General features: G+C 43.6%; 1 long non-coding RNA gene across 1 annotated transcript in view; it reads left to right on the top strand.

The window, feature by feature from the left end:
• Positions 1-21,009: 21,009 nt before the first annotated feature.
• LOC133267796 (uncharacterized) overlaps positions 21,010-28,000 on the top strand; it is a 33,255-nt gene continuing 26,264 nt past the window's right edge. Inside the window, exon 1 of the long non-coding RNA XR_009742855.1 lies at positions 21,010-21,119. This is a non-coding gene — a long non-coding RNA (uncharacterized LOC133267796). The remainder of the gene's footprint in view (positions 21,120-28,000) is intronic.

Raw genomic sequence — 28,000 nt, 5'->3', positions numbered from 1 at the left:
AACCATTTCTGCTACTTCTTACACTAAGTACTTCCTAAAAAAGGCCTGGGATAATGTTTCACTGTGGCTGCTGTTAGATTTACGGGGATACCATTTGCTCCAGCTCTTGGATTCACTCAGTCCGGGACAAGATTAAAACCAACCCTTCAATTTCCTTTTTTTCTTTAGGAAATTAACTGTGGCTTTTCTGCTAATGAAAGTCCAGAGACACCAGCTTATTCAGGCTCTCTGCTGGCTCTGTCTGTGTTTGATATGTCTTCAAGGTGCACCTGAAGGAAACAAGGCAGCAAGGCAGCTATTGACAATTAACACTAAATGTTATTTTCTACCTTTTATAAATGCCTGTGTGTATAAGGAAGCCAGAGCAGGGCTTGGACTTGTCACTTCAACATCCTGTTTGAAAACAGGGTAGAGAAAAAGGCAGTGAAAACTTTCCGTGAAACAAAATCTATTTTGCCTCTATCTTTAGATGCCTGTGCTTCTGTGATCCTGTTACACTAAAAAATCTGGTTTGTTCCAGTTTCATCTTTATGTCTTTGTGTTGCTTAATACAAAGCTGAAGAAGTAATTTCAAAAGAAAATTGGAATTTTCTAAGAAATGTTTTTGTAACTCGCTTTACTTCAAAAGCTGCTTCTACAAACTGCTCTGATTCCATGAGGCATTCAAGGGAAAGAACTTCCCTGTAATACTTCTTGATCCTCTGTGTCTTGGGTCAGGACAGGGCAGTTGGGATGATTCAGAGCAATGGGACAAGATATTTATATATTTCCCATCAGGAGACTTGGTTGGGAATTTTCTGACAAAGAGTTTTCACTGGAAAGTGCTGGTTCAGCCAAAATTATTTTTCTTCCATCTCATTCCCACAAAACACTAGCTTCTTTGTTTCGTTCTGCTGCTGGAGAATCTGGGCCTCTGGGATCAATGGTTCCAGTGCTGTCCCAGTGCAGCCATTTTCCTCCCTTTGGAAAATATGAAGCCTTCCAGGTAGTCTGAAGGAGAACTGGACACCATGAAAATCCCCATGGAGGCCAGTGAGCTGTGACTCTGGATTCCAGCTGAGCCCTGGCTTGTCTGGTTTTTGCAAAGGATTTGCCAGAAGCCGGGTGTTGGGATATTTTGTTTATTTTTATCAGTATCTGAATTGATGGCTCAGTTAAAGAGGATCCCCAGTCAATAGCCTCCCTGTACTTGACTGATAGTTACTACCCTGCAAGAATGGATGGCCAGGCCCTTTGAACTGGGCTCCTTTTTAGGTTTGGAAACATAATTCCAGTCCGTATTGTTGAGATGAACAGAAGTGAAGATGTTGCTGAATCTTGTGTTCTTACTGATGGAGAGGCTGCCTGTTTCTGAACATTCTGCCAAAGTGCTATGAAGAATAAACCATGTCCTGTGAACTACCTGATAAATGTTTAGTTCAAAATAAAGTTTTGTTTTTCCAAACTCTTTAATACCTTCCTAATCTGAAGTACAACTTTTCTCCTCTATAATAACTATATTAAATTTTAATACCAAGTATTAATATAACATATTTAATGGCAGCCTGCGTATTATTCTGAATGTAGCTGCCCTGCCAAAGAGCTCTATGATCTTGACTGGGAGAGGATTTAACTCTTCCCAGGCACTCAGTGGGTAGCAAAGGCACCTGGTGTTGCTACCACAGAGAGCAAACTTCAGTGCTGGGAATTGTTTTGGCAGGTTGCAAGCAAGGAACATACTCTCTGTGTCTAGGAAATGTGGCTATTTGGCTCTGGTATTCCGTAGTATTGGAGTGTCAAACATTAGTATAATTATCCACCAGGGAGCCTTAAAAACTGGATTTTGCCCCAAAATGATGAGGTTGGCTTAAAAACCAGGGTTCTTGTTGAAAGTTATGTTCCAACTATTGAATTTTGAAGCTTTGTGTTTCTGTTGTTTGTGTTGTGGTCCATAACTTGAGCGGAAGAAACTTGCTGTAAAGGAAAACTCAGTCAGAATGGAAACACAGACATGCAGATGCTGAAACTCATGACAAAATCTGTGTGCTGACAAAGCCGTAAAACCTCAGGTCCACTTAGAGGCAAGAACACAGGAAACGGGTATCTCTGTGCAGGTTTGATTCTGCGGGTGTCCCAGGCTTTTTGCTTTATTGGTTTACATGAGTGTGTTCTGAGGAGCTAAAAGCACCAGGAATTAGTTCTTTTACAATGTTCTTTTTTAGTAGAATCACTGAGTAAAATGTTCTCGCCTGGAAAGAAGTCAGTGCTGAGATGGAGGGAAGGGAAAGAAATTAGAAAAAGAAAATAAAGAAACAGGCAGTGGGTGGCAAAAGGGAGAGAGGTACACAGTGGTGAGTGTGAAGGATGACTTGGAAAGTAGAGGGATGCTATTGAGGAACAGCAGTAGGAAGGAAAAGGGGGGCTGAGGGGAAAAGCAGGAGACATGGTAAGTTAAGTAAATTCACATTTATTTCTGCAAGAATTTGCTTCAAACGCTCTTCCTGCCCTCACTGAACATTTGCTGTTTGGACGCCCTCCACTACAGTGAGGAACAAAACGGCTCTGTTAAAGCACCAGTGATGGAGGTGAACACCAGGTCACTGGCAGGCTGCTGCTCTCAGTGCTGTGTGCTCCACCTGAGGCATGCCGAGGGCTGAGCCAGCAACTGGTGAAGCTCCTGCAAAGGCTCCCTTGGGTCCTGCCTCTGCCCGTGGCCTGGTGCAGGAAGCCAAACTCCACTGCTAATTATTGGTCATCTCCAAAAACACCGTGGCTTTTGGAGGAGCTGGTGCTGGGCCCTGGGGAGCAGTGATCATGGCAAGGTTTATTAGTTGCCTTGACAGTGTTCAAATGCATAATGGACAAGCTAGACCGTACAGCTGAAATTCTATCCCATGCTGCCAGTCAGATATGTTCAGAAAGAGATGGTCCCTGTTTAAATTAGGGCCTTGAATATCAGTGCAAATGAAAGGGTTTTCACCACCAAGGAGGACAGACTTACTTTTACCCTTAGCAAACCTCCCTCTGCCTGCGCACCAGATAGCAGATATGTTCCAGCTTATTGGGACTACAACCAACCTATTGTTTTGGTCCAGTTTGAGCTACAGTGAACAATGGGAGACATTGTTGGAGATCTTTTGCTGAAGGTTTTTAAATGCATGTTACGCTGTGAAGGCGCAGGGCATCTGCAGTGTCACTGTCTGGAGACATGACTGCCTTACCGCGAGGAGGCTCCTTTACACAGGGATTGCTCCATTTTAACAAGGACTTCCGATTTCTTATGCACTCCTACATGACTTGAGCTGTAGGGGTTTTCTAGACTAAAGCTGTTTAATGATCATAATTTATTATATTTATCTAATAAGTACTCTAGTCATGGATGTGTTGCATGGCAATTGCTGTTCACATAGCCCATAGTAATATTGCTACAATAGGACAGCTATGTTTTAAAAGGCATGCTTCTTATTAGAACTGGCATAGTTTTCCAGGGCTGGTCTAGTTAATCTCTTATTTTTAAGTGTAAGATCGTCTTTGCTTCTGGAGTATTTTGCATAATGGCATTTAAGAGCTGATCTGCTTTCTATGTCCATTAAAAGATACATTTCACTGCTATATGCCACTTAGTCCTTCACGTATGAGATCCATAATTCCAAAGAAATCTTAGAGATTTCATTGGAAATCCCCTGTAAAATTTATTTTGCTATATCTCCTACAGAGAAAGGCTCTTTCAGATAAATACTGAATTGCTTTTGGAGGTGGGGAATCCCTTCCCTGCCATGTGAGCTGGAAGAGAATGTTCTGAGGAGACCAGCACGACTGGAAAATGGTTTGACAGTTGAGCAAACTTAGTATTTCATCCAATGTAAGTCTTGATTCCTGTAATAGGCAGCTAACACACTCCTTCCAAGGGGTAACTTCTCGCTTGAAGGTAAGATCTGGCTTTTGAGTCAGATGCTATTACCTTGTGTCTCTGGTGTTTGTATTAATGCTGATTGCAGTAGGACAGTTAGCTAGTAGAGGTTAGCTCCTCTGTGAGAGCACTGGAAACAGAAGATTTTAGAACATGGTGGGGTTGTTTTTAGGATTTGTTTCAGTGATGGTAGTTGGTTTGGTTTTTTTGAAAGGGAAGCTGATTTGTCCAAGCTTCCCACTGACAGACAGGCTCCTCTAGACTTGGAAACCAGAGCTCAATACTGTAGTTTTGCTGATCAATTATCAGTTACTAAAGGAGGAGGGGGTTGAAACAAGGGATATTGCTTCGTGTGTCATTCATCTGCAAAGTTGCTTGTGAGCCCTGAAGCCTTGGTAAGTGATACAGAGCCATTCGGGCCGGAATGCAGCTTACAGCTGGATGACATTTTACACACGTTTAGAGTGTCTCACAAGATGTTCTCCAATTAGTCATCATCACTCACAATATGTTTTACATATTACCACACAGTTTACAGTCAGTCAGACTAATACAATTGCAGTGCAGCTGCTCACAGCAAGACACAAAGGTTATGGCACTGTGTACATAAGCAAGCTGTGAAAGTTACAGCCATCCAGCTCCTTTACCCTCTTGTGCTTTTAAAAGCCAACAGAAGCAGAAACAAATAGTGAGTGCGCCTCTCATTTCAGCCCTGGAAAAACATTTGAAAGCATGGAGTGAAAGGAGGGATTTTGTTTTTATAATTTGATTCCCATTGCTGCAGCTGCAGCCAAAACCTTTGGATTCTGGAAAAAGTTCAGAAAGTGCTGCTTTTTGGAAGAGTTTGTGTTTATTGGAAAATTACATCTTGCCCAGTAAAAGCTGACAGTGTAAGTACTCTAGTCTATTAAAAGCTACAGAAGACACCATTAAGAGTTTATTTAATGATTGCTACAGATGGGGTTAGGGAACTTGGAGCCTGGCATTTGGTATATTGGGTTTGAGATTGTGTTCTGGGAACACAGAAACCATCATTGTTTTATTAGTGACCCTTCTCATCCACCTACATGGTTAAAATAGACCTGGCTGCCACATCTCGGCTTTGCCAAGTAACTAGGCCTCTTTTCCTGAAGGAGAAGAAAAAGGTATTGGAGGTCAAGACAGCAGCTTAGTGAGAACAGCTGAGACACTGCAACCAAGGAAGCCCACAGCTGGCAGACTTGGGATCCCAGCCTGGAAGTAGACTCTGGCTCAGCCCAGGGCTTGACCCTGTGAAGTTTCCTGGAACTCTTTAGATTGTGGAACAAAAATACATTGTGGAAGGTGAGGAGCCACTGCCTCAGAGGCGTTAGACCTGATCTAAGCTCCATCATCAGCATGCTATGAGGTATCAACAACCTTTGAACTGAGCCCTTCAAGCATGAACCATCTTTGCCTCTGTGACAGAGCGCTCTGTGGAGGGAGGAAGTAAACATCCTAACCCGGAGTACTAGGAAAGACAAGGGTCTGTTTCTCAAGGCTGTCCTGCCATTGAGGAAGGAAACAGCCTTTCCTTCTCTGGAGTAAGAAGTTCCCTACCAGTAACAAGGTCAGAATTGCCTGGTGCACTGTGACAGTGTTGCAGAAGGGTGTGATGCAGATACCGTTTTGTTTTGCGTGTGGCTCTTGCAGTTCTGCTCTGTCCCACTTCATTGGAAAATGTATAAACTCCTCAGTAAGAGGATGCCTCTCCAAGGTGTCAGATCTTTGAGTCTAGTCCAACCTTGCTGATTTCCTCTTTAAATTCCAGCTACTGTATTTGTCTCGGTGGTGTTCACTGTCTTTGGGCTTTGCACCTTCAGGCAGGATTATTGCCTTGAATTTGTATGGTGCTTTAAGCCTGTGGGTCATTACTATTGAGTTCGTGTGTCAGGGGAATGGTACTGTTACAAAACTTCATGTTATGTGTTGCTTGTGGGGTCTGTTGGCCAGAGACTGAATGAGGTTCCAGGGAGCCATGTAGGTTCTGCTCCCTGTGTCTGATTGACCTGGAACTGGATTATCTACAGCTATCTAGAAGCCAGACTCTCCTATGAATTCTCTCTTTTCACTTAGCTTCACTGGTTTCTGAGGCCTGGATAGTATGGATAGAGACTTTCTGTGCTTTTGAAAGGAACTGCCTTTCCACTGAGCATCAATTGCAGTTTTACTATAGCCAGCAGACTGTGTGTGTGTGTAAAGATCCAAACGTCACAGCTGTTTAGAACAAATTCGGTGTAATTCAGTTTTACAAGCAGTGTTAGGCTAAATCCAAATCAACATTGCTCTCAGCAAAATACACTTATAATACTTTTGGCCTGCTCACAACGTGTATGTTGCCATATTTGTCTTTCAGAAGCAAAATAAAAGATGACAGTTACTGACAGCCTGCTTCAAAAGCGGAGTGGCTGCATCACACTTATGCACCGGCAGTCCATTCCTGCTCCTGATTGCATGGGTTGGCCTGCCATCAGAATATAACCCACTGCAGAGCGGAGAACTCATCTCACAGGAGGGCATGTAGTCTTCTGTAAGCAGTGACTTGCTCTGCTGCACTGTGTTGAGCAATGTTTTCAGCAGTTAACTCATGTGATGGAGCAGATTCTGAAACTCCTCTCTGATGCTTTCTGGTAGCTGGTACTGAGGTCAGGGTGTTAATGCCTGGTCCACAGCTGGCATAGGGGCTGTGGATTTTTGTCTTGTGTGCTGGGCTCAGGCTGGGTTACCAACCTGAAAAGTCTCGTAGGCAGCTGCAATTCTGATAGTTTTACAACTGATAACTGAAGAATTCCGGGTTAGTGGCATGAAGAGTGTTGTATGCTTCTACGACATCCTCAGGGAGCATCCCTCACATCTGGAATACTCTTTATTCACTCAGTGTCACTATTTCTGTTTTCTAAATGTTGTTTCTACTGTGGGCAGCATCTCTAGGGTCTCTTTTACTCGGCCGTTAGAGGGGTTCAGTCTCCATTTGAAGTAGCCTTGTTAGACTTATGTACTTCAGATATAATCTTGTAGATCTATTTCACTCCCCATCATTAAGACTGGGAAAAAAAGAGGGATAATCAAATGTGTGTGTGTGGACATAATTGTGTTTTCTGTCCCTCCTTCCCTTGGAGGTGTTCCCTATGTATATACACCTGCTTGGACCCTGGACTTTCTCCTACCCAGCTGAATGCTCTCCACCATACTTTCTCCTCTGAGCATGTACTTGGAAGCAGACACCCTCCTTTGTTAGCCCCACTTTATATACTTTATACAGTATTTGGGCTACTTAACAGCTAGGACAATGGTGGCTGCTCTCCTAGCATTATTCAGTACCTCTTCAAATCTTACGTTACTTTAGTGATAAATAGTCATAATAAATTCTTTAATAGTGTGAAGATAGGTCATTACTCATCACAGCCAGGCTGTGAGAAGATCATAAATCTGGAACAAAAGCCATTCGTTTGGTTGGAGAATCCAAAGCTTCGCTGTTTAGAAGGATTCATTTCCACCATCCCCCTCAGTTAATCATTCTCTAAGTCCTCATAAATATCAGAGGCAAAGGAAAAGAATGACCTATTCTTGCTGTGCCGTAAAAAGTATGATGTCGTGCTATGAGTTTTTGCTTCTTAGCTCACATGTGAGAATTCTGCAGCAAAGTAGAGGTTGCAATGTGAAGTTTCTTGCTGACTGTGCTTTCTAGGCCAAAGAGAAAGTGGGCATGAGCATATTCAAAGACCAGATATTCTCCCAGAAGAAACAAAAGATATAGCAAGGATCACATGCGTGCATACATATGTAAATGTGTATTGATGCATTTTCTCCAAAACCTGTGTTAGTAGTAAAAAAATACTGGACCAGGGTACTCTACGTCAGCACCTCCAGCAGCTGGACTCAAACCAAGCTCAGCGAGTTCATTATGTTGCCAGCTAAACTTGGGGAGGGATTTTTCAAGCTTGACTCTCAACTGTAGGAGGCAGAAACGTTTTTGTTGCTGAAAGTTGAGATTTTACAGGGATTTATTAGAAGTGTCTTATGAAAGACACTGAAATAATAACAAATGAGTCATGAAGATTTCCATACTGAAAAAAACCACTGGAGAGAAGCACATATTGGATTTCCATTATAAAGGAAGATTAGGAGCACTTAAAGCCAAAGTGTGAACAGGCTTCACACAAGAGTAACTGAAATAGCTGTAGTGTCTACTCTGTGGCTGATTTCCTTGAGGATCTAGCTATGAGTCTGCTACAGTTGTACAGGTGGAAGTGCTGCTAACTAGACCATGGTTCATGAGTTAGTGTTGGACAAGAATTCGTTATCCAGATGTGCAAGTTATTATTTTTTCCTCAAAATGCCAGTTTTCCTTGTGGGAAAGGTTTCTGAGGAATTCTTGACTTGGATTGTGTATTGGAAAAATGCTTTGAGTTTGTCAAAATATGGTATTTGACATTTTAAAAAATGCCATTATCTTTCTGGTTGAAATGACTTTTTGCTTTTAAACTTCAGTGAACTGAAGTAAAGACACTTAAAAAGATGTTAAATACATTGGAGACAGAAAAGATGCTTTGACAGAAATGATAAGATATTTTCAAGTATTTACTTGAGGAATGTCTGGTTTTCAGTTTTTAGCTCATCAAGTTGGATCAGGGTTTTCCATGTTTGAGCTTTTCTTGTGAATTAAAAGAATAACCTCATCTATAGAGCTAAAATCCGGAATCCTGCAGTGTTCTCTCATGCTAGGACAATGTAAAGTACCATGTCATTTAGGTATCCTAACTGGGTGGCTGAGAACAAGGAAGAGGAGCCTCTTTTTTTATCTCTGAGCTTCTCAGGGGGATGTACAGGCTGAGCTGGGTACTAAAGCTGTGGTGGAACTTCCCTTTGAAAAGGTGTTTGCATCTGCCGCATGTAATTCTTGCCTTCGCTTTTCCTTCCTCTCCAAAGGGAAAAAAACCAGTATGAGGAAATACTGCTTTATTTAGGCAGTTGAATATCCTTCATATATCTTCCCTTCATTTGCAGGACATCAGCTAAGTCAGTGCTGGTGCCACCCACACTGCCAGTGCAAGGGAGGAGGACTCTTCTCATGCATCACTACTGTCCTGCATAAAAAGGAAAATGAGGTTGAGAGGGTTGTTCTGGGATGTGTGTGTTAGTGCTCAGAGAAATCCAGAGTGAACTTTGGGGGTGGAAAGGAGGGAGGTCTCTGTGGTGGAGCTGAGCAGCCTTTCTCCCGGCTACAACAGAGAACTTCAAATGAATGTATTCAGGGCAGCAACCACTGTGATTGATTTATGCACCTAGCTTTGAACCAGAAACTGTATAAGCAAGCAATAAATCATGGTACTGGAGGAACACAGAAGCTATTGCCTGGGACTCAGTAAGTTATGAGAAGGAAGTATATAAAAGAAAAAGGAAGTGAAAGAAAACTGTCTATTTTTACTAAATTGTTTGAGCTTGAGTATTAGTGGGCCAGGCTTTGACTTGGGATTAGGAGCCAGCTTGAGAACCAGTGAGTGCTGTCTTTGCCTTCATATAACCTCATTAACTCTGTAATGTTAAACACATTCTTCAGCTGGGCTCCGTGGCTGTGTCTCCGTGGTCTGCCTTCCTCCCAGGGTAGCAGCCCATCTCATAAGCATCTCTGTGAAACCCTTGTAGTAAATGTTAGCGATCCCTTCATAGCTGTTATTGTCTGTGCCTCCAGATAGCTAAGCAGGTATACACTTAAGTCCAAGATAAACACTTCCTTGGCCCCTCATTTATTGCAGATCTGAACTCCTATAAAGCTCGCCACTGTGCTGGCTATCATGCCCTCTATCGCCTTTTTGCAAAATGTAATCCATAAAATGCTTTCATGGTAACCTTATACATCGGCAACCAGTGATAACATCTCGAGGCCCCCGTGACAGACAGGAACTCGCAAGCATGGAGTTAATAATGCAAACTTTCAAAAAATGAAACTGGCAGAAGGAGACGAGGAGGGGAATAAAAGGGGCCGGTGTGGCTGTAATTGGGACCATGTGAGCTTCCTTAGAGAGGGATTAAGGGAAAGAGACAGGCCTCGCCCGCGAAGATTAGTTTCAATTAGACGGGCTGGAGGCGAAAGTCAGGACTTGGTGAAAGATTAAAACAAGAAGGGAGAAAGTTTCCATTGCTTTTGCTCCAGGCCTACACAAGAGGGTTCAGTGAGATCATGCTAATTGAAGGCAAAGCTCGCATGGAAGTTAGGAAGAACTCGCATTAATTGATTCGATGCTGTGATTTTTTTTCTTTATCCGCAGTGTTCTTTTGGGTTGTTCTTTTTTTTTTCAGGCTTCTTTCCCCCTGCCCCCCACTTTCCCTTTCAAAACCTGAAGAGGGAGAAATCATCCACAATTTGTGCTGTAGTTAAAGTGAAACAGGAGGGAGAGCAGTGGACAGTTGCCCGGTGCCATCTCATCAGTGCTCTTCTATCTCTGTGATCCTCTTTTGGTTTGGTATCAACTACTAGAACCAAGTTGATTGTGTCATTGTTACCACTGTACAGCAGAGCTGCTTGCTTCCCAAATTCAAAAGTCCATTCTCTTGACAGATTTGGTTTTCCCAAGAAGGTCCAATTTAATGCATTATCTAAATGTGCTCTCTGATATTTATAGTATGAGAATCCACTGGGCTTGTGTTTTCCTGTTCTGAGGTTGGGTAGAGCAAACACATGGTTTCCTTATGGCTACAATAAAAAGGAGCTCTTCAGGAAATGGCAAACAGTATTTTAGTCCATTTCTGCCTCTCTGAATACAATAATTGTGGTCCTAGTGAGGAAATTCTGTTGCTTTCCTCCTCCTGCTTCACTCCCCCCTGCTTCCAGCTTCAGTGAAAAAGGAAATAATGGAATCGGGAGTTAATGGTTGGGAAGATGGGCTTGTGTCATCAGCCAGTGCAGGGTTTCTCTGTGGTATGGCCCTCAGTGCTTTGTCTGGTTCTTGGTACAGTGAGCACTGAAATTACGATTACACCATTTCCTTTAAGAGGAAACTATTCCAAATATGAATAGGTTTCCATGTTAAGAATTTTCTCCCCTACCCCCTTGATAATACTGAGAGCTATAGGAAAATGTATATCCAATCTTTCTATATTAGATCAATATTTTTATTCCATTAAACTTGTCTCTGAGGGGCAAGATACATCATCCTTTGCCAGATTTCTGTATCAGATTGTCACTCTCTGGATTTTTGTTTCATAAAGCTTTGGAATTACAATGCCTGGTCAATTAGAGTTAAATGCATTTTCACAGCCGGCCAGAAAAATATTAGCACTAATCAAAAACACGGCACCAACGGGGATTCCCAAAGAAGGGTTCTTTGGTTGTTTTATGAAAACGTTCTCTCAGCTAGAAACATCAAAAGACAGCCACGAACGGGATCTGCTAAAGCATGAGGAGAAGAATTTGTGTTCTGGCTGCATTGAGATCTGTCTTCCTTGCAGCTGACAGTCAATGCAACGTGTTCTGCTTCGAAGCTTAATATCAGTGCTTTGCAGGGGAGGCCGCTCGTGGAAGCACTGCTCTGGTAGCTGTTCAGCACCATCCTCTGTCTTTGGCCTTGCACACACATGTTTCACTTCAGGTTCATGGTTCCTGCTGCATTTTTCAAATTCACAATGAAACTGGATCCTGGGAGCTAGTTGCTTAGGAGCTTTTCAGTGTTCACATTAGGAAATGGAAATGCTTCCAGTGGGATCTCACCTGGCCGCTGGATGACTGCGATTGCTGGGTCTGGTGAGAACAAGCTGCAAAGCTGGAGTTTGGGTGGTGTGGAACACTGTTTGCAGTCGTGACTTTTCTTTCGTATAATACCCCCTGTTTATTGCACGCATCATAGCAACATGTCCTAGCATCCCTTTCTTAGAATGGTACTGTCAGCACAGAACGTGGAATGCTCCATCCACAGCTTGGAGGTGTCTGAAGGTCCTGGGCTTTCTGTGCTACAGGACCTGGCCTTCGTGTCTGCTGGGTTTTCCCAGCTATCAGAGCAGCACCATGGACGTTTTTACAGTGGATACGAATGCATCTGGGGTGGGAGGCTGCAGTTGACTGCATCTCAAATCTGAAAAGTTCTAAGACTGGACTGTTGTTCAGATACAAAACCGCTGAGCAGAACAAATCGACATCATCTGCTACCTCTGAATGGCACCTAGACACAAACATTGCTTTCTAATTGCAGTATTTCTTTTAAATGGAAACATTGAAGGCATTCCAGTTTTTCCCTGTTAAAATGTAGTATCCCTGATTTCCTTTCCCACCTACCTCCCTTCAGGCTTTATTTCTGTTCCTTTTTTTGGCGTGGAGTTATTACATGGAAGCCTGATAAATGGATGCTATGAATGAATGTTTTCCAAACATTGTAGGAACTATTAAGAAAGTGGTTTTCCTTCTTCCCCGTTTTCCTTCCCACACTCCTCCCCCTCCCACCCCACAACTAATAGCACACAAATAGCACTTCATGTAATTTTGGCTACTCTCCACTATTCCAGGCAGACTTCAGGAAATCTCTTGATTTATAGTTGGGGCATCCAAAGGCAGCATGCTGCCTGCTTCCTTAAGGGATGCCTATTGGTGACATTTTGTAAGTTTGAGGTGCAGTATTTCAAATAGGCAATATCCATATTTTAGTCAGATAACTCTTTATGCTTATAAATTGATTTAGTAATGAAATGAGCTCCTTTCATGATGCTTGCTGGCTTTAGGGGCTTTGTTATGGTATACTCAGACAGTTTCTGAAGTTTAGTTTACCAAAGTAGAGCCAAAGTTTTCTGTCCATGTTCCCATAAGCAGTCAAATTGAATTCAATGGGGCTATTCACATTAATAGGTAAAGCAGGATTTGGGACTCAGTTCAGAAAAACCATCCAGCATGTGCTTGAGGCCCACTGTCCTCTTGGTTTTCCACTGCTGCTGTTGGCTCCTTGAGGAATATCAATGCTGAAATGCTTCATTAGGTTGTTTGTTAGTGGAGTCAAGTATCTGGTCTCCTGCAGGTGGCATGCTTGGAAAGATGCTTTGGGCCAAATTTAAGGCTACAGCTGAGTGATTTGCCCTTGTATCTGGGTTTTGTATTCCTCTATGGATTGATGGTACTTCACTTGTTACATTACCAAATGAATTCCCTGCTATTTGTAGGGTTTGCAGGTACTTGGGTTTCCCTGCTCTCTCTTAGTACTAGTCCTTTAGAAGGACAGTACTAAGTCCTTAAAATACAGTCTGGAAAGCCATCTGAGATGACATTGTGATAGTGCTCAAAGGGCTGTAGCAGAAAAATATCTATGCCTCAAGTAAGACAGGATGAAAGAAAGAATAGCAACATTACTATCCAGTAAGGCAACTCTTCATCGTGATCCTATTCCCATCCTTCAAGGTCCAGGATTCTGGCTGGGTTTTCAAGTGGGTTATCATGTTTTGAGATGCTGAATTTCAAGTTTTTTGGGTTTAGTTCTGGGTTTGAAAATCTGGAGTGAAACTCAGTATTTGTGCTATTCCCTCCTGATGTGGTACCTATGCTTTTGTTCTGCATGTGTTTTACCTCCTATTCAATTTCTTTGCTTTAGCCAAACTACATATCATATTCTTAGGCTCTTCCACTTGGGTACCCTTTCTCAGGATTGGAAAAGGTGTCTTTCCATCTTAAAAGTTCTGATCTTGACCCTAAACCTTTGCAAGTGTTTCTGTCCTTATACTACTCATTGCCAAGAGTGACCTTTAAAGCTTCCAGATACTCAGTGTGGGTGTCAGTGGGTCATTCTGTAAAGTTCAGGCAACTCATTCTGCTCCTCTTCCTGCAACTTCTGTCCCTCAATCTTGAATTAAATGATGGGTGATATCTCCTGCTTTGTGAACTGGATCCTGCTACCTGAGGATCACCAGGTGAAATACGCTGACAGCTGCTACTGCATAGTTTCCAATGGTGTATCATTAGGTTCTTATTTTAGAAGCATTTCAGACAATGACCCTGCTGATATGCAATGATGGAGCCTGACAGAGATTTACCTGTTTAGTGCTGGACTCCATTCAAGCTCACTCTCATCAGGGGACCTGTAAAATGTTTCCATAGGAAACATTAGAATAAGTAAGACTTCGGTTTGGACTCTCCTTCGTGCGAGACAGGGCTGTCATTGTTGTCTTTGGAAGGAGTTTCTCATGACATCTACTTTTGAGCTGGCCTAGGCCCGGCTGCATGAGGAACGTGTTCGCAAAAGGCAGACAGGTTGTTTATGGCAGAGAAAGAGAGGTGTCATTACAAGTGAAAAGACCTGGTTTTTAGGCTTGCTATCCAACTTCTCGTGAGGAATGAAATGTGAATAGAAAGGTAGAGCTGGATCTCACCTGAATTGCTGCCGTCCCAGGCTTAGGCAAGGGCTGGTGACCCCGGATCAGGGGTTTCCAGGCTTGTTTGAAGTACATGTATTTGCTCTGTTTGGCAATGTTGTTCCAGGGTTTAGTTCATTTTAAAGACTGGATAAGTGACCTGTGATATTCACGCATCGTAGAGATGTTCTGCTTTTCTCTTCTGTAAAGAAGGGAGACCCCACTCTCCATGAAGTGCCTGAAGACAAGCACTGCACAGTCGTGGTTCTGCCAAGGGCTGTTCTGAAGGTTCTCAACTTCAGATAAAACAAGTTTTTTTATACTGCAAAAGCGTTGGCTTAGTACATAACAAACTGTGGCATCCTTGGACAATTCTGGGACCTCAGGTTCCAGTGAGAAGAGCAGGGATTTACCTGGGTCAAGAAGCGTTTTGAATTCTGCCCAGAGTTAAGAATGTCTTTATTAGTTTAGATTTGTTTTTGAGGGGGAAAAAGAGTAACTGCATCCACTGGTATCCAAAAGTTCTTCAGGTTTCCCACCAATTTGAAAAGCATACTTAGCAGTAAGTAATAGTTCTCTTCCTCCTCCTGTAATGTGTTTCTCCTTATATTGTTTCTTTTCTTCTTTGTCATTCATTCTTTATCTTAAATGGAAGAGATCCCGCATGCGCTGTGAAATAAGTGAGTTAGTCTTTTTCCACAGCATTCTGATACTTTGTATATCTGTTTTGCTTCCTGGAGTATGACGCAGGTAAAGCTGCTCCCAGGAGTAAAATAAACCATGCTCAGAGTTATAGAAATCAGAAAGTTTTAAACTTAAATCTTTAATAAGGTCTTGCAGTGGGCAAAGCTCTGACAGTTGTGCTTCCCAACCCATCATGTGAAGATACCATGTTAAATTGTTTTGTAGAGAGGCTTGAAGAGGAAAACCCAATGAAGAACAGAATGCAGGGCAAGCTCCAGAGCCTGTTCCTGCAGCCCTGTTACAAAGCTCTGTGGGCCTGGGGCCTTTGTCTATTGAAAAAATGGACCCAATAGCCCCTTCTCCAATCCCACTCCTCCCACGGCTTCGGTTAAATTCTCGGATCGTGAGGGCATGTAGGGAACAGCTGCTTATGATCTCTTCACAAGTGCTGGGTCATTGGTAAACAACCATCCCTCCACCCTCTCGGAGCAGAAAAAATGATACAAAAAATGTATTCATTTTCCTGATGATGAAGAGTAATGAAGAGCACGTGCACGCTGCGCGGCGAGCGGGAGAGAGAAATGACAAATTAAATCATGTCTCGTTTGACAACCCTTTAAGTGTAACAGATCTGCACTTGTGCTGTCTGACAGGCATGATTGATACCACGGAGCACTCGTCAAGTTTTAAACACACAGACCGAACAAAGAGTCACTTCATCCTCGTTCTTGTAGTTTACAGGCAGCCCAGTGCTACACGGGGTAAGCACCCCTTCATGCCGTGCTGTTTGACTTGGCAATACACTGCATCGCACTGTTTGGACAACTATATTTATTTTTATGATCCTTAAAATATTGTAACCCAGTCAACTCAACAGTCATTTAAGGTAATTTCTGGTCTGAACAGCATCTATTTTCTAGACAACTTTACAATAATATATGTTTGCTGTTGGCCAAATTCTTTGTGTAGGTACCTCTGTTTCTGTGCTGCATTCATAGCTGTTAACTGGGAGAGAGTCACAGAATCCAGTGATCTCTAATAACTCGAAATCTAATCCTCTTGGATGTTTCTGACCATGCCATTTATAGATGACATTTAGCATGGGAAAACAATATGCCTTTCTTTACATGTTATTAGTGTACAAACCAACTAACGCACTGTGAGCTGTTTTAGATGATTTTTTTAGGGAAAAAATGGTCTGAAACAGAGTGAAAATTTCATTCATTTCATTCTGAACAGCTCAAGGTGGCAAATGTAAAAAAGGTGCTACTGTAAGCAGGGTCAGGGCCTGTAATTACCAGTGCTTTGCTTTTGCAAGTCACTGTGGGTCTTTTAAATGTACCAGTAAGAGTGGGAGGATAATGCTCTTGAATTTTATATTTCCTTCTGAAAAGCTGTAAACATCTCCACTTACATCTCTTGTCTTTCTCGTGATGTTGCATAGTCATTTCAGGAAGACTTATCCGCTGCTGACATTCATCTGTGTCCATGGCAGGGTTTTCTGCTGTAAGGTCTCAAAAATAGGTCAGAAGCTCAGAGCAGCCAGTGAGGAACCTATTATGGCACAGAAGTGGAGGGAGCGCCTATGTAAGAGCACTGTGAATAGACTGGGACATAGGTAATCCTATGGAATGGGTCAAGGTAATGGAATAACTTTGACTTTTAAGGACTTAATGAATCCAAAGGGTAGTCTGGGGAGCAATGTCCCATCTTACCCTGGGCCGGGAGCTCTGAAATTACAGGGAGCACTGATGGTCTCTCTCATCTCTAGATATCTTGACTCATGTTTTTATGTTTCTATGAAACTATTTATTAGCAGGGAAAAAGAATCTGCACAGCTTTTAGTGAGTGTTGCGAACCAAATCCATGGGCTCTGTAAATCCAAGACCCTCTTTAGACTGGGGTTTAGGAGATGCTTACACATATATCAACTGTGTCTGCACAGGGATGAATTCCCTCATCTGGGCTTTCATTTTCTGTATCTTTACTACTTGTCCTGGGCCCTTAACTCCATTAAGGGTAGATGCACAACTGTTTATTTAGGCCTTTTTAATCTGACAGTTCCAATCAAGCTAATTCATCCGAGAGAGACCAACCATCCTTTTATTTATTTTAAGCTATTTTACCAAGGTAACCCAATCCAGGCCATCTCCGTATCTTGTTTACAAGAGCAGCCCCGGTGACAACATCTGTCCTGTGTAAAATGTCAAAAAAGAGAGAAAGAAAAAGGCAAACCTTGGGAAAATCATAGAGGTACCAGAATTATTCTTCAGACTCACATGAGCCTCCAACATCACTGTCCCTGCTATTCTGAGAAGAAAAAAGGTCAGAAGGAGGTACCAGAGCTGTGGTGTCAGAGCCCACTCTGGCTGGGAGCCAGGCCCTGGTATGTCCAGTGGAATGCAAGTCCTGTGAATAGTGGTTGCTCCTACCTGTAATCTGTGGGAGGAAGTGGCAGCCTGTCAGTGAGATGGAAGCTGCTGAGCATACGGCAGCGTCTGCGTCTTTTGTCTTTCTCTGTTTCTTCGTAGGGTTTTTTTTTCATAGTAAGCTACTGAGTTTCTGGGCTGCACTAAGGGGATTTTGCACCTTCCTAGTGAAAACTGCTTGTTTTAAATGATGATAAGAAACAGCTTTTGCCATCCAGTAAATGAGGGAAAGTCTGATACAGCTGCACTGTAAGAGGTTAATTTACACTAAAGTGACAATGTTTAAAGTTATGGCAGCAGTTTAAAGGGCAGAACTGGCTGTAGGGGTGACAGTACTTTGTGGTCCACAGAAGTGGAGGAAAGCTGAGCAGCTCCCATTGCTGAGATGCCTTGGCAGTGCTTGATGGCTTGTCTTGATCCTTGCTGATCCCTGCAAGCTCTTGTATTTCAGGAAGAAGTGGAAGCCTGAGGAATTTATTTGTCACTTGAGCCTAGTGGTGACCATCAGGAATGAAACCTGCGTAGTCCATTACTAGTTGCCATTGTTTTGTGAGCTCTTGTCTGAATTCGCTGCTGCATGATGTGTGGTGTGAAGTGAAGTTCCTGCTGGTGGAAGGCTCTTTATGGACAGGGTGCAGAATAACATTTCAAAATAAAAAGACCTGTTTGGATCAAAAAGCCATTTCTTACAGGAAAAAATACATTTTCACGTGAATGTTGAGTATGTGACAAATAGCCCTTTGCTACTAAACCTGAGAAAAAATGTTCAATTGGAGAGAGGAAATTTGATCCTTCAAATTTCAACCAAACCTGCCAGAAATAAATGTAATGAAAACCACTGTGTACATGTTAGAAAAGCCAAACAAACATACCTGAGGAAGGTCTTTAAATGTATCACAACTGAGACTTGCTATACACATAAATGAGGCGCACATCTGCTCTTGGTATTGCACTTGCATCCATGGGAAAGAAAAGATTACAACAAGATACCAACATTAAAGTAGATCGATACAGAAGTGAGTGGGAACTCCTGGAAGGAGATTGTTAGATAGTGACTGCTTGGAATAAGTCCAAACCGAACTGCAACACAGAGAAATTGGCTTTGTGTTGTACCATGTTTTCTGTAATGCAAACCAGTGTATGTGAGTGTGGGTGGTGGTATGTGATTGTCATTATGAAAAGCTTTTGCCAGCACAGTAGCTCAGACACCAGGGGATAACACATTACACACTGATGCTTTCCAGGACATTAATTCTGAAGCAGTTGTGGTGGGTTGTTTCTATCAGAGGATATGAGCTTCTGAACCAGTTTCCCACAGGGTGTTATCTTAGCAGGACAAGGGTAAGATCCAGTCGTACTTCAGAGAAATGGTTCCACCTCTCTGCAGTGTTCAGGTTTCACCTAACACGGCTGTGCTTTGAGGTTAGAGACAGGGATTCATGTTTCAGACAATGGACAGAACAATGGGGGAAGTGAGCCCCTGTTTCTGTTACAGCGTAATCCCACCTGGGAGAGAGGCTCACTTGTTACTTCAAAGCCTTTGTGTGTTAGAACACCCCACTGGGATTTGTGTTAGAACACCTCACAGAGGAGATGTGCCAGGTTGATGATCCTGTGATGAGAGAGCATGGCCAGAGCTGCATTAAAGCTGTGTCATGTTTGGGATCCAGTGTAAATACAGGCACCCTGATTGCTTGTGGACGTTAAGGAAGTCCTGAGCAGTGCTGAGACCCAACAGTTGAGCTGCAAACACGTCATACGCGTTGCTAAAACGTTCACCTCCTGGAGTTTCAAACTAATGCAATAAATTGTGCTTCCTGTCCTCAGCGCAGCGTTTGCTGCCGGAGCTGCCACGTTCCAGCTCTGAGCCAGCAGGTGCTGGTTGTTGGGAAACGTGATCCCTGGATCGCTTGGATGCATCTTGGAGAATGTAACTTACAGACATGTAAGAGGGAGGCTGCATGAAGAGGCTTCCTTCCCTCAGCCTGGGAAGCCTGGTGGTGTCTGTGGTTTTGTAAGACCTCTTGTGCTGTATTTGTTTTTATTCCTCTGCTAGCCCTCAGGTCCAGATTACTTTCAGACAAGCTGGTTTACTGTTTGAATAACACAGGCTTAAAGTCTGTTAGAAATGGGTCATTTCTCAAGTAAAATTCCCCAGAAAATCGTGACAAGTATTTGTGGTGCTGGGTCTGGTGGCACCTGGCAATTACAAATAAAAATCCATTTCTTGATCCAGACTTTCCTCCTTCTCCTTGGGGACAAATTAAACTGAACTGCAGAAGTTTTGAATATGCTTCTAAATCCAGCTTGTGGGGTGATTCTACATGTTATTTCTTCCTGGGAAAGTGTCTCAGATTCATATTAATGAGGATTCCATGTTTGTGGTTAGGGGAAATTTAGTCCTGTGGCTTAAGCAGCCTCAGGACTCTCATTAAGTGCAAGAGGTTAATAATCTAAACTAGCAGCTAAGTAGCTATGGTCAGCAGAGCCTGGTTGCTTTTTGGCTCACACAGGCTAAACTGGTCCCTTGTCCTGTGCAGGGCTAGAAATGCAGGCGGAAACAGGGAGCATGAGTGGGAAAAACTAGTCTGCATGTGAGTGATTGTAAGGACAGAGAGGGATTCCCTAGAAGTAGATGAGCTCTTCATTCAGGTGTAATTTGTGCTCTGGCAGTTTGGGATCCTTGTCTAGCCCTGTACTTTGCACACACAGCTCAGGGAAAGCCCTCTCTTTGTTGGAATAAATGGTTGCATGGAGCATCCATGGCTTCATCTTCTGGCAGGTTGGACTAGAGATTGCAAAATAACCAGAAAAATTAATATAGTTTCACTCAACTTTGGTCTGAAAACAGGTATCCAAGATGCGGTCTAGAAATCCAAAACACTATTCCAAGGAATCAAACAGAAGCATGATCTGTCTGAATAGCCAGATCTGGAAGGACACATCTCTTTCATTGAGACAGCATCATGTGCTGTCCGTCCCATGCCTGCATGAGCTTGCACCACTCTGAAGTGGTTTTGCAGCATTGGTCTCAATCTGCTTGCAGGGAGGTGTTTCCTCTGAAAGAGGAAAGAGGCTCATTAGCTAGTAGTTCTGTGAGAGAAAGCAATACTTGCTGTCTGCAGGGCACATGGGACCATGGTCTCTGGGATGCTTTCTCAAAGGCAGTGAAAGTTTGGCTGGAGCAGGGAAGCTTCAGTTGCTGCTCACAGCGAGTAGAAGTGCTCTAAATGCACAAGAGCCCCCAAGTTAATGCAGTTGGGTCTGTGTGTGAAGCCTCTCTCTTCTTATGTCAGGAAAGCCGTGTCTGTGGTAGCAGTTCCCCTTGGGAAGAAGTGCCTGGGACTCCAGCCTAGCCATACATCTCTGTCAAAATCTCTATGAATAAATTAACCTTTCTAAAGATTAGTGCACCCTAATACCTCAGGGTTTTTTTCGTGTTTTTTAACAGCACAAATGCTAAAAATGCCTTGACAGACCTTGCTGGTTCTGTGCTGTGGATCGTCTACAAAGGATTATGCTGCAAGTGGCATTAAAGGCACAGCCATGTGGTTATGTATCCTCCTTTGGAGAAGGGCTTTAGCATATGATTATGAGTACAAAATCCTCATTAGGGTGAGTAATAAAAACACTAATGAAAATTCTTGTGCTTTTCCTTTTAGAACACCTCAGATTCAGACACCTCCCAGTGCTTCACAACTGTTAGCTCACTAGAGCAAAGGCATGATCTGACTCACTAGGCTTTGAAGATTTTGGTAGCTGCACTTAACACTCGGGTAAGCTACAACACTGGTTGCCAAATGTATCTGTGGAACAATGCCTCAGTGTCAGCAGCCCAGTGGGCCCTTGTCCTGAAGGCTTTTCCCTCTTTCCCTTATTTTGGTAGAGCAGGCTGTGTGGAGGTCAGGTATCTGTCGCTCTGTTCTCTTGCCATTGGTTTGCTGGAATTGATCTGATCCTTTCCAGGCGGTGGGGCCATTCCAAAGATGGTAGGGGGTGTTTTGATTTTTGATCTTTTTGAGATGAATTATGGGGAGGAAGCTGTCTGCTATCAGAGGAATTAGTCAAATTCCTTGTCAGATGTGCAATCCCATTAAAAATGCATTATCTGTTTTCAAAGCTTAAGGACGGGTGTTGGTTGAGAGTCTTTAAAATATTATTGTAAACTTTCACTGAGAAAAAGTATTCCTGAGCCTTTCATGAAGGCTAATCCCACTTCAACTACCATCAACCAGCAACTCGTGGGGTGGCCTTCTCAAGCCGTGCTAGGCAAGAGCATGGAGTTATGCTGGGAAAACCCCCCTGGAAGATGCATGCGTTTGTTTTATGACATTGGTGGCAGCTCTCAGCATTCAGCTGACTTGTTCTGATAATGATCCTGTGTCTGCTGCCTCTTCAGATGATCCCTTTGCTCTTCTCTCTGGGATTTAGAGTTCAAATAGCTGAGACCAGCTCTGAATTTATCCTCAATGAGATAATGAACTCTGGTTCCTGCAAAGGAGGAAATTCAGAACACTTACATGCATAAGCTCATAAGTTGAATATCTTAAAGTAGACAGAAGGAATCTTAGTCAAAGCTTTGAAGTATGTATCTGTGGAGGAAGCCACAGCTTTTTCTGGGAGGGATTAAGGGGATATTGTGGAGTGTGCAATATCACTCAGCCTTTAAAACATGTTCCTTGGAATGTTCTTATATAAGCATATAATGGTGGCATGCAAACTTCTCTTTAGAAAGCAATTATTAGCTGCAGGATCACACACTCCTCCTAGTTTTCCCTTGTTTTTGACATGTAAATAGGATTTCCAGGAAAACCTCATCGTTTTTGATCTCTTTCACTGATATTCCCAACCATAATTGACTTTACATTAGCTGTGGCAGACCATAAGTGGTGGTCCCTGTTCCATAGGTTATATGCTTAGACCTTTGCTCATTTGAATTGTTAGTGCCTTGGAACAATGCTGTTCCCACCATTTCTATTTGCAGTCCAACCTTTGCTTTCTTCTCTAAGCAGTGTAACTCAAAAGCTGACTGTGTGAGCAGGAGGGGATCACTTAGGAAAGTCAGTCTGCTTGGCCATGCATTACAAATGCTCTCATTTTGTATGGTCTCTTTAATATCTTTGTTTCTGCATCTGTGCTCTCATCTGAGCACAACTGGAACAGTGCTCAGGCCATGTAACAAACTGTGTACTTTAATAATTAAAAAAAGAAGGTGGCCACCTCTGTGAAGGAAGGAAACGGCCTCGGCTGGCAAGGGATCCCTGCGAGGGCCGTGCCAGCACCCAGGGACATGTTTCATGCTCCTTTGTTTTTCTGTTCCATGAGAGGAGTTGGCAGGAAACAGGCAAATTCCTCGGGGTCTGGCTGGATGCTCTGGCCCCCTCCAGGAACCATGTTTCCTGCCTGGTTCTCTGGCAAGTGTGTCAGTTTTAGAACAGCTCCAGTCCTCTGTCTCACTGCAGGCAAACGAAACACAGCGTGGTGCTTATCTCTTCAAATACCAGTGAAGCTGGGGTTCCAGTCCCTGTTTGCATCACTGCCAATTCACCTGTTAAAATATTTTCCAGACAACAATCTATGAAGAGAGCACATGCACATCATAAATGTTTGGGATCATGTGTTATGTTGGAAGGCTTTTAAGGTGCTTTGATTTTATTTTGATGGTGGCTGAACTCCCAAGAGATCGTATTAGGGCCTGCTGACAAATGCCCCGTAATGAGCTGAATTGTGTGGGAAGGTGAAAACCAGCTTCACTTCTTTAGCCAATCCCTGTTAAAAAAATCAGCCAAAAGTTTTGTGACTGAGTGTTTAAAGAGGATTTTCCCTTGCTCTTCTACTTAATAGATGAAGGAACAGCAGCAAATATCCTCATCCACCTTCCAGGTTCAAGAAGCAGTGAACTTTTTGAAAGAACCTGAGCTGGTCTTTCCCTTGCAGTTTCCACTATTCTCTGCAGTCTTGGATGGGCAGAGTTCGCATTGCCACCAACATCAGAGCAGAACCATGCCTGGTGCAGTCTAGACAACAGAAAAGACAATTCCTTGTATTCTAACTAGTCTGTGCAAAGCAAAGATCATCAAACCAGTAGGAGCACTTCAGATCTTTTCCTTACCATTTCACCAAAGCAGGGAACATGTGGTCCTCAGGTCTTCAACATCCCGTGCATTGAGCTATGTATGATGGGAGGCAGCTGCAGCGCAAGTGATTTTATAGCACAGAACGGTGGCACTTTAACGTTTCCTTTGCTAGAATAGGTTTATCTCAAAATTTTATGTTATTTCAACAAAGTGGAGTGTTTACCATAAATAGCAGGGCCTGCAGAAAGCCTGCTGCAACACTCTTCCTACTGTGAAGCAGCAGTACCTCAAGCTTGAGCCAATTTAAGAAGGCATTGGCCATATGATTTTAATATTAACAAGTGGAGCAAATTTGTGAGTGGGTTGTTGGCCAGTTTCATAGTGAGGGCACCTGCAATCCATCAACACGGCTCGTGCAACAAGGTGTCAATGCACAGGCAGAATAATAACAAGAATTGGGTGCGTGCAGGGATCACTCAGCTGGTGGAAAGGTGTTAACATGCGGGAGGAGAGAAAGCGCTATGGTGAAACGCTGTTATTTGTTGGTCAGTTAGCAACCCTGTAGTTCTGAGATGAGGAAGAAGCAGGGCAAGAGGTGGAACGTGGCAAGGAGGGTGAGGGACGGTATGCCTGTGGCTTTGCTGCCGGCTGGAAAGCTGAGAGGTGGGTGGCATGAGTACAATGTAAAGTTTGTGGTGGCAGAAAGTGGTCACGACCACCTTTTGTGAAGCAGGAGCACCCAGGTTATGTGGTTTTAAATGCAAGCAAACGCTCTTTAAAAGGGCACTACAGTTGTGACACCCAACTGAAGGGTTGGAGAGAGGACCCGAGTGCCAGGCTCCTTCTCCTTGGGGAGCTCAGGTGGACTGCTGCCCAGCCCTCAGACCTGTAATGGTGGGCTAACATGGTTCAAAGAAACCTGTCATTGCAGGGACCCCACTTTGAACACAGCACACTGGGCTGTGATGGAGTAGAGCAAGGAAAATGCTCCTTATTCAGCTTCCCTTCCAAGTGTGTTCCTTTGCAGAGGCTTCCTCTGGGAGTAAGCCTGCCTCTCCCACACTGACTGGGGGTGGGCAGTGCCTGATGCCCAATTTCTCACCCCTGTGCCCCAGCTCCCCTGCCTGAGCCAACACATGGCTGCCATGGGAGGTGTACCAGGGAACATGGCCCCTCTGGGATGTGGTGTTTTGACGAGTACAAATAACATTGCAGGCTAATGCTGGAAAGTGAATCCAGCCTCTGGACACCGGCTTGGCTTTCACAGGACGTGACAGAGGAGGAGATGTGTATGGGCCTGTCTGTTTGCCAAGGAACAGAAGGACAAGGAACAGTCACCTCTGCAAGAAGTTCTGAACATGCAAGAGGGGTAGATCTCTTAGCACTGTGCCAAAGGGACTGGACTCTCCAGAAGTCACTCTAAAGCTGGTGCTCCTTAAGAAGGATCCTTCCCAGCTGTGTCCTGAGCTCTTTCAATTTTTGCAGGGATGTAATTTTTTTGCTCTATTTCATAGATTTTTCTCCCTTTTCATAGCGTCCCAAAGGGTGATATCAGCATGTTGTTATGTTCTTTCTATTGTGTGCCAACTTCAAGTGCGTATTTTCATCCATCTGAATAAGCATAGAGCTACAGCGACATGATCCAGGATTACAGAAATATGGGCTGTCACAAAAATGTGGGCCTCTCTTTGAAGGAACCCAGGTCACCTCCTGATCTCACCTTCCCCTCCAACAAAGAACTGGAGCTGCTGTGTCCTGCTTGAGTTACTTTGTCTCTGCCTTTACCTCTGTTACTTTATTTCTGTATTGCTTAGCTAGTCTCGACTTAGCCTAATGTCTGCACTTTAACTCAGGTGGTTCATCCGTGCTCTTGGCAACACGTGCTAGCTTTGTTGCGCTAACATCATGCTCTTCTGCACATCTAAAATAACACCAATCTTCTTTCTCCATCCAGATGAAAACCCCTCCTTTCTGCTCTGCCAGTCGTTGTTTCCTGTCACTTGCAGTGGCCTCTTCCCAGGAGGTAAGAAAATAACCTTGCGTACTTTCTACCAGTGGTAATGTGTTGTGTTGGCATTCTGTGAATGACTGGTTTCAGGAGCCTCTGTCAGCGTACCTTGCCAGCAACCAGGTTTTAGATGTTTGCTTTGGGAGCATTTTGTGGTTGAATGGCTGTGTTCCATTCCACATGTAAACATGGGCAAAAGCTCACATTGAACAGTGCTAAACAGTTGGACACTGGTCAAAGAGGCTACTCCCCTTCGTGAATACATTGAAAATTCGCATGGAGCACAGAACAATTTAGTGGCAGGAATGCCCAGGTCCTGCCAAACGTATGATTTTGTTTTATTTTCTTTTTTCAAAATGCCTAGCACAAAGAGTGAGCCTTTATTTGGAAGGAGATGTCAGAAAAGCAGAACTTAATTGAATCTCAGACTGTACAACTGGAGTCATGTCTGAAAGGAAAGCTGTCTTTTCCCTCAGCATGCACTTGTACTGGAGGCCAGTTTCCACCCTCATTTGCATGAGTTTAAACCACAGTAATACCACATGTGACTGTGCCAGTATGGCTTGAGATTGGAATTGAGTCTTCAGCTATTGTTTTTCACGTTCTTAGTCATCTGATTGAACACTGTGATGGCAGTCTGATTACTTGCCACAGATGTACAGAAGAGTCTGCCCACAGCATCAGGACCTAGTGTGTGCTCAGCACTTTTCAAGTCCAGGTCTATGTCACTGAATGTTTCAAGCTCTGCTTTGGCAGGAACAGGAGGGAGACACATCCTTTAAAAACCAGTATGCCCTGTGGTGCGAGGAGCTGTGACAGCTCTTTGCTGTAACTTTATCCTTCAGGGGTTTTCTAACCATCTAGTGGAGGTGTCATCCTCAGCTCCTGAGGTAATATTGCCCATCTTCTATATAGAGTCAAGAGAGAGTAAGTTCTCCTGTGCCACGGTGCTGAAGCCTGCTGCTGTGCCAGGGAGCACTTGTAGGGCCTTTTCTAGTGAGGGGTCTGGGAAGAGCATAGCTCAGCTTTCAGGCATTTTCAGTTTAAGAGCACCTTCTGGCTTGTTGAATGTCCTGGTGTACTCTGCCGTGGTTTTCCATGCGTGGTCTGTGGAGCACTGATGGATCTCTGGTAGCACTTGTTGGTGCTCCGCAGATTGTCCGATCACATGGTGCTGGCACACTGCTGTATTTCCAGCTGCTAAATTGCATTCAAAGGCCATTTAAAATACTTTCCTAATAAAACTTGCCTATAAAAATAGTTACTATAGCTGCTGCAGGGATGTTCTAGGAGCTGGTCCAAAAGACAGTCCCTGCTGAGCTGAGATCCACCCTGCTAAAAAAAGCTGAGAAATTTCAGCCTTAGCAGGAGTGCAGCAGAAAATACCAGCAGCAGGAAAGTGGCAGTGGAAGCGTTAACCCAGTCCTGTGCTCTCTTGGTTAATGCACAGTCACTCCTGCAGCTGATGGGCAGCACGGTTTGTTGGGTAGAGTTTCTAAGCTGTTTAAATATGTTACAGCTTTGCTGTTAAAGTAGAAGAGCTTGGATTAATTGAGTAAGTGGCACTTAAGAGATTGCAGGTTAGGAGGAGGCAGAGTGTGGCTAAATACAACTCGGGTGTTCATGTGTTTTTCTCCCCCTCTTTAAGTCTGTGGTTGCACTTTCCCTGTAGCTGTGGGGCTGGGACAAAGCCCATCAGTTGCAGGTTTTATTGCCAGTGAGCCAGACATGCAGCTGTTTCAGTTCTTTGATCACAGAAGATAGCAGGACAAGCAAGCCCAATGCTGATGCAAGCTGCTGTTCAGAAAGGCCTGTGTAAGCTCAGTGCAGCTGCTTGGACTCCTAGAAGGTGGCAGGGATAGGAGGCAGGGGCCAGGGCAGGGCTGGCAATCCATGTGGATGGGGTCTCAGTGGCCGATGGTACCTGCTGAGTCTTCTTTCTGGCCAGGTATAACCCATTCTCTCTTTGCCATTTCATGCCAGTGCCCAAGTCTGCCGGAAATGCAACTTTAAAACAAGTTATTTTCTCCATATGTAAAAGAAGCCCTTGGAAGTCAGCATGCTTCACTGGTGTGCATGTCTTTCCTTTCTCACAGTCAAAGTGTCTTTCTCAGCCTTAACTAAACAGTTAGCTCGATGCTTTAATTTATCCTTCTGTTTTCATTAGTTCATGAAGGCAAATTCTTCCGGGACTTTGATTTGCATCCTGAAAACCTCTTTTTCTCCTCAGGATAGAGGCTCTTTCCCCTTCATACTTGGACATACCTGATGCATATGCCAGATACCACAAATAGCCCAGTCTCTTTCCTTCGTTAGGCAGCATCTGGACTTCCTTCTGTGCCATTACAGTGGTAGATTTTGACCTGGATTCTTTGTGACACGGGGGGTAAAAGAACAAACTGGGAGCTGGTCCTGCTTCATAGCTTAGTTTAGAGCTGGATACCTTGTGTTTTGCAATGTGGATTTAAAGGGAAACATTACAGGAACTCCTTCTTTTGAGACTTAAGCCCGTACGAAGGATGTAAGTGATAGAAGAAAAGGTATTTGTCAGAAGGATAGGTGAATTTTCCCC

The sequence above is a fragment of the Pezoporus flaviventris genome, unplaced genomic scaffold (assembly GCF_033815535.1).
Source record: "Pezoporus flaviventris isolate CSIRO_AGI_PZ_B2104156 unplaced genomic scaffold, CSIRO_AGI_Pfla_v1 ptg000009l, whole genome shotgun sequence".
Lineage (NCBI taxonomy): Eukaryota > Metazoa > Chordata > Aves > Psittaciformes > Psittacidae > Pezoporus > Pezoporus flaviventris.
This window is presented reverse-complemented; position numbering and strand designations above follow the sequence as displayed.